The following is a 12,371-nucleotide window of genomic DNA, read 5'->3' as shown; positions in this document are numbered from 1 at the left end:
CTATGGAGGCCGTTTGAGTCCAGTGAACTCATTGTCACGTTCAAGAAACCAATCTGAGATGATTCCATCTTCATGACATGGGGCCTTAACCTGCTGGAAGTGGACAACAGAAGATGGGTGCACATTGTTCTTAAAGGGATGGACATTTTGGTATTGTAACTGTGCAAAGTTGGTAATAAGTTGCCAATAGTGTGCCACAAACATATCCCCCACATCATTACACCACCATTACCAGCCTGAACCGTTGATACAAGGCAAGATGAATCCATGTTTTCATGTTGTTAAAGCCAAATTCTGACCTTATCCTCTGAATGTTGCAGCAGAAAACGATACTCAACAGACCAGACAACTTTTTTCTATTCTCCTATTGTCCAGTTTTGTACCCTCAGTTTCCTGTTCTGAGCTGATAGGAGTGGCACCTGGTGTGGTGGTCTGCTGCTGTAGCCCATCTGTCTCAAGGTTGGACATGTTGTTTGTTGAGAGATTGTCTTCTGCATACCTTGGCTGGAATATGTGGTTATTTGAGTTACTGTGTTTCTATCAGCTGGAAATAGGCTGGGCATTATCTTCAGACCTCTGGTATCAACAAGTTATTTTCACCCACAGAATTGCAACTCAGTGTATATTTTCTTTTTCAGACCATTCTCTTTAAACCCTATAGATGGTTGTGGGTGAAAATCCCAGTAGTTTAGCAGTTTGTGAAAAACTCAGACCAGCCACTCTGGCACCAACAAACATGCCAAGTTCAAAGTCACCTTTCTTTCCCATCCTGATGCTCAGTTTGAACGGCAGCAGGTCGTCTTGACCATGTCTACATGTCTAAATGCATTGAGTTGCTGCCATGTAATTGGTTGATTAGACATTTTTGTTAACAAGCAATTGGACAGGTGTGCTTAATAAAATGGACATTGAGTGTAATTTAGTAATAATTTTTTTCAAAAGAATACATAAACTTGGAAGGTATCATTTTATAAGACTTAAGCCCATACAAAGGATAAGAATTCTGTGTATGTTCAAATTGTTTTCTTTGAGTAAATTAACATAATTTAAGGTAAATTTCAGTTTCGAGGTAACACTAATGGCTGCCTGCCTCTTGTCGCATTACGATAGCTATTGTTGAGGGTGGATGCCACACCAGCACACCCTCCTAACAGATCCATTCTGGCAAAAGGAGCTGAAGGAGGGGGGAGGGGGAAGGAATGCATGCAGGAGGTAGAGAAAAGGAAGAGGGGGGCTGGGATGAAGAGTTGCTGGATCAAAGCCTTTGATGCTGGATAGAGACAGAGACCCCTCCTCTGGTTAAGGACACTTGTAGACATGGACGTGAGCTGGTTTTGACTGGATTTTACTCTGTAGGAATAAACCTGCCTTTATATTTGTCATTGCTCTCGCTGATGACAGTGGAGGAACTCTGTGAAGCAGGTGCTAAAACATACATTAACAGAAGGATGTTAATGGTTTATTTTCTTTTTCTTTAGTCTATGAGTACAGATGAAGGTGAAATGCTTGGAAAGAAGGAAAGCATCAGGAAAACATTAACAAGTGTAATCCACTCTTGGAAAAAAAACCTCCCCTGGACTATAGGTCTGAGCAGGGAAGAGATCTGATGGGCGATAACGGAAACCTTCCTTAGAAGCAGCCATGTAATGGGTCCACCAGCATACCAGCTCTCTTGTTTCCCTCAAAACACCACAGTGTATGGGAGGAATGTTGTGGACAGTTCTTAAGCCAATACTGTTAACTTTCATTTTTTTTAGACTTTTTCTGTTGAGGAAAAATACATTTTGCATAGACTTTGCTGCTACATGTTTTAAATGAAAGTATTTTGTGGGTTAGTGGCTTAAAATTGGCTTTGGTTTCTCCTATTTACCCACTTAAATTGGTTTTTAAAATAAAAACATCAAACAGTAAGAATAGCAGATTAACTCTCCAACACAAACACTTCTTACTTAGACGCAGTTATTTTAACAATTTAACCAATCTAGACAGAATCATTTGAGATTGAGGGTTTGTTTCAACATCTCTCTGATTTACTTTCCTTCACTTTTATTTGGTTGTGTGCACATGCGTGTGTGTGCGCTTGTGTGTGAGGGAGAACAAGGTCCTTGTCCTTTGAATCGTGATTTACACAGTGCCTTAAAGTTGGATGTTTGTGAAAGGCCAGCTGCACTGCTTGGTTACCCTGACACTATGTGCTCTATATGCAAACTGCTGCACAAAGCTCAAACTGTGTCTTAGTCTAATTTGCCTGCATGAAGACTAGCATGTACATTTCTGATCACTCTGACCGTTACCTCTGAGTATGAGAAAGAAAAATAATTTGCAAACTAAATCCAGAAAGCATACTACACAGTTTGTTCAATCTTTCTTCCTCTTTTTGGATAAAGATGACCACGAGGAAGCCTATATTCCCCATTTCATAAATCGACTTGTGTGTTGCAAATGTTACTTAATATTTACTTTTAATACGTGAAGGTATTAAGGAGAAGTTCTGAGCTAACATCCTCTAAATGCACCTACCGTCTATACCAGCCCAGGTTTAATTTATGTAATTCATACTAAAACTTGGTTTAATATGTCAATTATTTGCTTTAGAAGAAGTTTTACGCTAAAAAAATATTTAAAGAGATATGTGGAAAAAAATACAGGCATTCAAAAATTGGTTAGCCTGTTCTATGGATAACTCTTTTAACATGGCTTAATCTTTAACCCTGGCCTGCAATGAACTTTCTTTACATATTAGTTTTTAAAAATATAACCAGTAACTAAAGCTGAGATGTGCACATGTGGCCTTCACCACAAAATAACATAATAAAACACATTAAACGCTTTTCACTTTACTTATAGAACTTGATTTATCTGATGTTAAAGCAGGACATTTTAACTAGTATAAAAAAGTGAGGTTTACAGATCATGCCTAAAAAATGTGTTTATGACTAAATATGTTTTTAATATTCCAAAATATGGGTGCTTCATCAGAATCTAAATCTAAGAGTACACAAAAGCAAGATAATTGATGAGTTAAGACATTTAAAAAAAATTAGTTGTAATCATCCAACAGAAATGACACCCAGCAAATTCAAAGCTTCTCATCTAAAGCGTGCATTTTCAGCTGTGCATAGTTTTTTACCACAGGAATGGTGCTACATTTTTGTTTTTAGATGAAGGAGACCAAAATGTAAAAGTAGAAGAAGTATGTAACTTTATTAGAAAGCGTGCTTGAAGGCAGAAACATTAAGAGCACTGACTCATGTGCTTCCACAAAGGCTTTTAGTTTATCTCGTCACTGGGGATGGAGGAGTGTGGGGAGACCTCTCAGACATCAATGCTGTCAGATCTATACACTCTGTCAGCTCAGCTGGGGTGGGGGATAAAAGTCTGGACACTCAATCACAGCAAGAGCTGATAAGGGGGAAGGAGCAGATGTGCAGGGAGTAACAACGACACGGCTAAAACATGGCTCACTCCTTCCTTTTCACATTTCTCTTCCTAAATAGACAAACACACTCATGAACAAAGCTCTAGTGCTTTTAACATCCTCAAAGTAAAGACACTTCCTCTCTCTTTCTCACTCTAAAGTGTTCGGAGGCAGATAAAGTTAGTGACAGTTTGAAAGATCAGCAGAAATGGTTTCTCACAGATTCATTTCCCCCTTATTAATGTGCCGGCACAAGGAGGAAGGTGAATCATCTTTTCATTTTTCTGCTTTGAGCTCTCCCTTCCTTGTTAGCATTTTTGCACTGGACCAGGCGTCTGCAACCTTTAGCACTAAAGGAGCAATTTGGTCCAGTTTCTTACCAACTTAACCCCACAAAGAGCTGCCAAGACTCCCAAAAGCACCTTATTTGTGCTTCTGGTCATGTAGCCACAAAATATAGCTTTTCAATATTTACAATAATTGAAATATCACACTGTACGGTAAAATTGTTCCTATGTAAGACTATTTTAATTTCTTTTACTTTTGATAGGGGCACACATGCAAGTTACTTTCAAAATAAAATACAAACTGTGTCAAATAAAATCCTCCTGTTGCAACAAATTTAACAGGTAAGAAAACAAACTCAAACATTTTCTATCATTATGATGCACCTTTTTTCCCCTTTACTATCAAAACTAAACATGACTCTATTGGTGTAGAATAAAAATAATCTAAACATCTATTGTTTAATTTTTCTCCAGAATTAAAAAAGATGCAATAAGATTTAAAGATGTAAATATATAAATAAACCAAAACTCATTATTTATTCAAACTGTTAGCAATTCTCTTCAAAGTCAAAGAGCCTCAGTGGAGCCGCATGTGGCTCCATAGCCTCAGGTTGCAGACCCCTGCATTAGAGCCTCTTCTTGACCAATACGTTTGCCTCTTTGTGACTCCCCTTCTGTCCTCTTTTGGCTGTGATTCATCCCTTCACCATCCTCAGTTTCCTCCATGTGGGCCAGTGCACTAAGGCTGTCATTGTGCAGGCCAGAGCCTATAGAGTGCTTGGTGGTTCCAAGGATCAATATTGATCCACTGGGTTAGTCTAATGAAAGCTGAGAGTACAAGTGAATCCTCTTTGTCTGCTCAGAGAACCTATCACTCCCAGCTCCTTACACATGCGCACTTTCTCACCATGCACACACGCAAAGAGAATGCTTTTTGCTGCGTCTCACTCTGCTGATGCAGCTGTTGCACTGAGTGAACACTTTATAGCTACCCATTGTCTGCACTGTGTGTGTCTGTGTGTGTGTGTTTGGAGATGGGAGAGGTGAATGTAAGCTTTAGAATGCATCTAATCTGTATCTGTGAAGATGTAGTTCTGCTTTAGAGGCTTTTACGAAGCATAATCAAGCACAATTAGATCCGGGAACACTGAGCTGCTGCTGCTGAAAAGGCTTTTGTTTGCAATAAGAACAAAAACTTTCTTTAAAAAAATGGCAGAGCAAAAAAAGTGAGTCAGCAATGCTCATATCAGCTTTCATTTTTGGCACACCTGCCCAGACTTTCAGTGTCCTGGAAGTATTGGTATGTCTTCAACTTAGCAGTTTTTGCAGGGCAGCATGCCCAGCATCAGTTGAGGTCATCTACTTTACTCACCTTCCTGACAAAGTGTGCAGAAATGTAAAAGTAATCATGCTGATAAACTCCTGCCTTACTTTGTTAAAGTTAGCCTTACCCTATCTTTCTTTGGCATCCCTAAAGTGGCTGAAGTTCTGGAATTGAGGAAGAAATTTAATCTGCAGACGGAAATTTTCAATCATATTTTTAATAGAGGACCCTATTCTAAAACACAGCAGCAATGCAATTTTGAATTTTAGCTCATTTTTCGTTTTGGACTTGTTTTCTAGGCAGTTGCAACCTAATGCAGCTCTTTTGAGGTCAGCCAATGCATTTTGATAGGGTCATTATCTTGGCTCTGCAACAACTTCATTTTTTCCAGTTATATATTGCACGTTTAGTGGCAGTCTGTGATTTATTGCCCAGATTCATGACCCAGGTTCACCCAACTGATGTTGTCAGACTGATGTTCCCCTGAAGACTGAAAGGCTTTGGTACAGTAAGTACTCAGGAAGTAGAACTAGCCAAAATATTACAAATCACTATGTGTTTTCATAGTGCAACTATGACACTTAAAGTGTGTATTTTTTAATCATATATACTTATGCTGTCAACCACTTTTAACATTTCTCACTTGTTCAATCTTTCAAAGTGTTTCACTGTGAGAAAGACAAGGGAAATAGTCTGACAAGTCTGAAATGGTTCCTAATTTGTATATTTTTTTGTCTGTTTTTGTCAGGAACTAGTGGTGTAGGACTCAAAATGCAGGACACTTGACCTGGTGGCAGAAACTCCAACATTTAATAAAGAAACTTGAACAGGAACAACCCCATGGCAAAACAAAAAGATGACACAGCAGATGACCGGACAAGGGTCAATTTAAAACCAGACACTTAAATACACGTAGGGCAATTAACTGAAATGAAGACAGCTGAAACTGGTGTGACTGAAAAAATAAAAGAGAGATTTCAAGACAGAACATGACCATAACAGAACTGAAAAAAAAAAAAACAATTTTTATGTGGTCTCATTTGATTAAATGACCATTTAAGATACATGAATTCTATATAACTTTGAAATTAATACTAGGTGACCTAATCTTGTCAGATTCAAAAGGCATTTCTGTTATTTCCTCTCTGTAAACTTGTTAAAAAGACTTTGGACATATTTTGTCATAGTTGACATTTGTGTTTGTGGTTGACAGAGTAAATAAATTCAGTATGTTAAAGTCCAAAGATGAAAACTAAGTCTTGACTCTAGGCTTTGCAGGCTAAAAGTCACCAGTAAAAGGTATTTGCCTTTTTTTTTTTAATAAAAAGCGACATTTTACATTTGTTCTCTTTACCGTAACTCTGACATTGGAGCCTGACATTTTACTAGCCATTTTTCATGTTTTTCCGTAAATACTCTTGTGCAATGAAATTCCAATTTTAAATTGCTTGAGTGCCAGACGCACTGGCAGCAGGGGAATGTCCCAGAGGAGAGATGACTTTCTGTGTACCTTTGGCGAGGCTCTTTTTAGGACAAATCCAGTATCCTGGCTGAATTTTTCTTTCAGAGAATTACAAGACTGAAATGCATTCTACGTAAATATGATCATACATAAGTATTATTATATATGAATCTTATCTCTATTTTTAATTTTAGTTTTTCACGATTGTGAAGACAACTTCATAGAAGCATAGGGGTCTAAGGGCAGGGATGCAAGTATAGCTTAGTCAGTTTGTTAGTTCATTTTAGTATTTTCCTATTGAACTCTTTGTATTCATGATCCTTTTGAGGTCATGTTTTACTTCGAAGCCCATCGAGACGACTGTTGTTGTGATTTTGGGCTATACAAATAAAATTGAATTGAAATTGAATATTTTACTGGGAGCTTTTACCAAACCATATTCAAAAATAGGTTACTACTAAAAACAACCAATAGTTGTTTGAATTTAGAATCACATAAAAGTTACAGATCAAAACAGCCTACATGTGAAGCGTTCACTCAGTTATAAGGCCTCTTTCTAAATCGGTGTAAGTTGCAGCCTTGAATTCTCTCTGTTTTCAGCTGTAAATAAATCCAACAAATGCAAGAACACTCAAATCACTCAGGGATGAATCAAAGCAGACGTGCTCAAAAACCTTCACTCCTCCTCTGACAGCATCTGCTGTCCTCACTGCTCTGAGCGCTGTTCCTGCTGGGGATCAGCTGCACTTTTGCACCCCGCAGTGACCACCCATAGGCTGTAGTCTTTTGCTCCTCCCATTCTTCTTTGTTCCCTTCTGCTGGCATACTCTACACCTGTCATACATCAACCCAGTAATCAGGCAGCAGGTGGAAACCACTCCCACATAGAGCAACGTGCCAAGTGTTCTCTGAAGCCAACTTTGGAAAAGTGAAAACACGAACATGTCTTTTTTTAAAGGTTTCATTTTATTTTGGGAAAGTAAAGGATTGGGTTAGGTCTTGTTTTGTTTGGAGGAATCATAAAATGTCTTGTGCCATCCTAAGTCAGGGTGTATCGAACCATCCATGCATCCATCCATTGATCCATCCATCCTGTTGGGTGAAGGTGGGGTACACCCTAAACAGGTAACCAGTCTGTCTGACAGGGCTGCCCTGTTCCATCACAGCTGTAAAACGCTGTTAAAAAAAAACAGTGTCATCTGCGTAAAAGTGAAATCACTCTGAAAGATGTTGCTGATGTTTAAAGAAAGTTTATCAAGCAGCAATCTCTGAGGCATATCTTTAGCTAGGGAGGAAGAAACTGTCCATCTGTTTGTACTTGTTAACTTATTAACAAACCAAAAAACAATGTGATCAGATGGTCCAGTTTGTCACTGATTCAGCTAAGATTTATCAGCAGTGCCATTAAACAGTCATTTTATTATAAACAGATGTTTAATGTCATTTAAAACTTTCAGAGCTGCTGTGGTTGTATTATAATATATTACAATATTTTCAAAAGTCAAAATGGAAACTGGCAGCTTAACGCAGAGGATACCATTCAGTTTGTTGTTGACTAGAGTTTGGGAGATTTTGCCAAAGATGAGCTGACAACCCTTTGCAGGCATGGGATTTCATCTTTATATTTTATTATTTTCCTGCATTGTTAAAATCAAAATGATGATGCATATGTGTCAGTCTAGGCAAAACACCAGTATCCAAAGTAAATAATTGGACTCGGGTTCGGTAGGACTTCAAGATTTGGAAAACATTTAAAACTGAGTACCAGTACCTCTGGAACTGAGAGGGTTGACAGGATCAGCTAACAGAGGTTCAAAATATATGAAATTCTCATTAGCATCTGTGCCCTAACTGATTTGAATGTGTGTGTGTGCGTGCGTGTGTGTGCGTTTGTGTGTCATTGAAAGAGGCAATAGAGTTTTACAAGTAAAGAAATAAAGTGAGCTTAAATCTGTCTGACAGCCATTCAGGCAAAATTTTCTGCTTTAACAAACAGCTATGTATTGACACCATTTTCAGCAGAATCCCTTGATGCAGATATTCATTAGTGATTAATGCTGAAGTCTGTGCTGAGTTCAGTCAGTGGAATAAATTCTTGAAGCACAGACAAGTTAAAGAGATGGGTCTGGCTAATAGTTGGAATTCTGCTTTTGGCTCAAGATTCCTGTGGTTTTATGCTGTAATGTGTTTTGACATGATTCTTTCCCCACTTAAGTTATTCGTAATCCATCCCTCTTTTTTCTTAGCAGGTCTTAATGCACAGTTGCTTGGTAAGGCAAAAAGAGCTGAGACAAGATTTTTTGGTGTTTGCAAAAGATCTGAACCCTATATATTTATAAGCACTTTGTACAACAGTGAGTACTGGATACAAAAATGGTTCTTTAGTAGGTAGATGTTAAAACCCTCTATTTATAGAGCTAACTAGAAATAGCAGCTTTGAGTATTTGTCACTTACAGGCTAGCTGCTGCAGACACGTGGACACAAACCTCTTGAAAGAACATTGAGCTCCAAGACCTCAAAGATGGACTTATTTGACGTACTTGAATACTTGAGTGGTCAAGAAAAAAAATTGATTAACACAATTTCTGTAACTTCCAGAATAGTTACAACTAAATTACAAAAAACGTTCTAAAACAAATCACAAAGGCTTGAATACATGCAAATCAACTCAGTCTTTGTTTGGTGTTTTGAATCATTTATTTGAGCCTCTTCTGTTTCTTTTGTCTTTGACGTGTCAAATTTCATTTTGCCATGAAAGACACTAAATGTTTGTGACAGATAAATGTCTCAGCTCTCTATGCCCACCCAGTGGCAATAAATAAGAGGGAATTTGGACTGTTTGTTAGTAATGATAATTTAAAACTTTATCATAATAACTTTATCTGTCAACATTTTTCTTCTTCTTTACGATTGCTGGTTTCTGCATCATAAACAAAATTCAAAGGATTGAAGAAATTTTAGTCTGATGAAAGAATAACATTATTTGCCAAAAAAATTAGGCTATGTATATATCTAATGCTTAATTTTCAAGTGTCGTATCTAATGCTTAACACCTTTTTTAGGTGTTTTTTATTCTAAACAAACCATTATACTTTTGATTAATGATCCTATCTAATAATGGGTCCCTTATTTTATACTTGTTGAAGGCATAGATAAGTCCAGCTGATCTACTAGACCCCATCACAAAGGACACCAATCTTTTTCAGTGAAAAAATAAATATATATTTTGTTGCTTAGTTATTAGATCTAGTTTTTAAATACATTTGTAATGTCCCATGTGGGTCATGCTGGGTCAGTCAAACTGGCCCCTCCTCTGCAGATGATCACTAGGCAAGTCCAGAAGCCTACTTTAGTCACTGCTTGCCCCATTAAATCCTCTAACTTTGTCAGGGATCCATCCCAACAGGCACACATGCAAATAGAGTATATACAGCTCCATGTGCCTTCATCCTCCATAGTGCCCCAGGCCCATCCCAACGCCATATGTCCTCAATGCAGCCTTGGCAGCTTCACACTGCTTCGACCTCAGCAGAAATCTTTAAATGTCTTTTAGGTTGCAGGGAGGACGCTCCAGAAAGACCAGAGGGCACCCACAAAACACATGGTGAGGCACTGTGATCCCACTGTTGCTTAGCAGGAGACACAAAGACAAAACCATTCACTATGTCACCAACCCTGTGTCCTGAACAGTTTAAATTATATATATATTGCAAAATAAATTGATGCACCACCCATTCGTCAGTACTTTTAACAACGCTTAGAGTTTATTCTCAGCCAGATGAACATTATTGATTAAAAAAACAACCAAAAGAGTGGTTTTATATTAAGACGATCTGTCTCTTTGGTTTAGTTTTCTCTGTTAATTAAAATTCTCGTTCTTTCACTTGGTTTTTACATTTTAAATTAAAGATCAAAGCTGTTTTTTGGTAATAGTCTCTCTTTAGGTTCATAATTGTAGTGACTCATGTTCAAATCCTCTGTTTCGCCTCAGCTGTGGTTTCATGTTTCAGCTTTGTCATGCTTATTCTCAGTTTTTGAGTTTGCCAGTTGTGTTGAGATTTCTGACACTTCTGCCTTTGGAGTCCAACATTTGCAGTTAATTGTTCAAATCAAATCATCTTAATTTAAAGATTTCTGTCAAGCTTTTGTTTGTGAAGATCTTTAAATATTCCATAGAAAAAATACAGACTTTCTAATCTTTAATGTGACACTGAACTCTAATCTTTAATGTGAAACTGAACATAAATCAGTTTAAAAAGAATAAAAAAGAACAAAACTTCAAAACAGGTAGTAGTTTAATGAGCATTGGCTTGCTGACCACCTTGATTTTTCTAAACATGATATTTAGAGCATTAAACCGATTCTCATTTTAGAAAATACAGTAAACATGTACAATGTATGCTCCTATATTTGAATACCTGACTTACAGTGATAAGTTCAATTAAATAAGGCTGCTTTAGAAGTTAATTTCTCCATGGAGAGTTGGTTTCTGTAGTTTTTAACACTTTTCTTTATGGTTCTTGTAAGGTTTCTTATGTAAAATGTAGAGATTTGTGGTGTACTTCGATAACTAAACACAGCTTAGTGATGTGGTCCATTTTTCTTGCCTGTCTTTGCCACAGGGCGATTTTGTCCTGCTAACCAGCGTGACTGGAACAGCCAGAGCGAGCAGAATGGCCCATTGACAAAATGACTCAGATCCGCCACTGCTTTGCATTTCTGATGGAGAAGTGGCCAGCAAAGCAGGCCTGCTGATGGATTTACTCTAAACTATTATTGTGGTTCAGAATAAAGAAACCAACAGCATTCTGGCGGTGTTTAACAGGACATTCTACTCAGCTGATGCTCGATGGAGGGGCAGGAGGAACAGCACCGTGTGTGTAGTGTGTTCAGGTGTGTGTCTGACTCAAATGAACCAACCCCCTGGAAGATTTTTCCAATAAACTTCTTCTAAAATAATAACATCAGCTGATCTTCTATCAACAAGCAACTGACTTTTACCTGACCTTCAGGGCACGGCTTTGGGAAAATATGGGGTTAGGGAGAAAGATAAGCTTACATACATCCATCTACAAATAACTTGGCTTTAAACAAAGCACTCTGTAAGGTCACACAAATAGTAGACTACAATCTTAAAGAGTTTGAAGCTGTGGGCAGCTGTATCTGCAAAAAGGAATGTAAAACTCGGTTTTAAGATGAGGCATCCTGTGTTTTTCTTCACAGCGGGCCTGTAAAAGTTAAAGGGGAAAGGAGGGGCTGAGCATCTGAATCAGGGCAGAGACAGGCTAAGGCTTTCAGGGAAATCTGCTGGTGTATGGTTTCTTTGCCGGAAACAAATTACAAAGTGTAAACCACAAGCCTATAAAAAAAGGAATTTTGTTTTTATATTGTAACTTTTGATTTTGTTACTCATCTGTGAAAAGGCAAGGCAAGGAAACTGTGGATACAGCAAGTGTAAAGGTTGCATGGAACTTAAGGTTGTTTGTTGCAAAACGATTACAAGTGTTTCCAGCTATGATGACAAGATTTGTAACAGACATAAAACCTGCATTTGTTATCATTCAATCTACCTCTGGTATTTTCAACAGAACTTTTTGGCTGCATAAATGGTGGCTGGAATGCTTGTCTGTGTCTGCATTATGTAATAACAGTCTTCAGGCCGCAGAAATCTTCCCCAGACTCCCTACATGGCAGCGCTACTTTCCACTTGAACGTAATTACGCCACACTCCCCCTGCTGTCTAATGAGAGGATTAGGCTCCACATATTTGTTTCAATCTTGAGTTACCCCTTCCTTTCTGCCCCTGTCTCCTCCTATGCTCTGCCAAGCCACTCTGACTGCTGCGTTTATGGGTCTCTGCAGATTCCCCGTGGTCAGGA

This window comes from Oryzias latipes, chromosome 3 (assembly GCF_002234675.1).
Source record: "Oryzias latipes chromosome 3, ASM223467v1".
Taxonomy (NCBI): Eukaryota; Metazoa; Chordata; class Actinopteri; order Beloniformes; family Adrianichthyidae; genus Oryzias; species Oryzias latipes.
The sequence above is the reverse complement of the archived record's forward strand: the minus strand, read 5'-3'. Positions refer to the sequence as shown.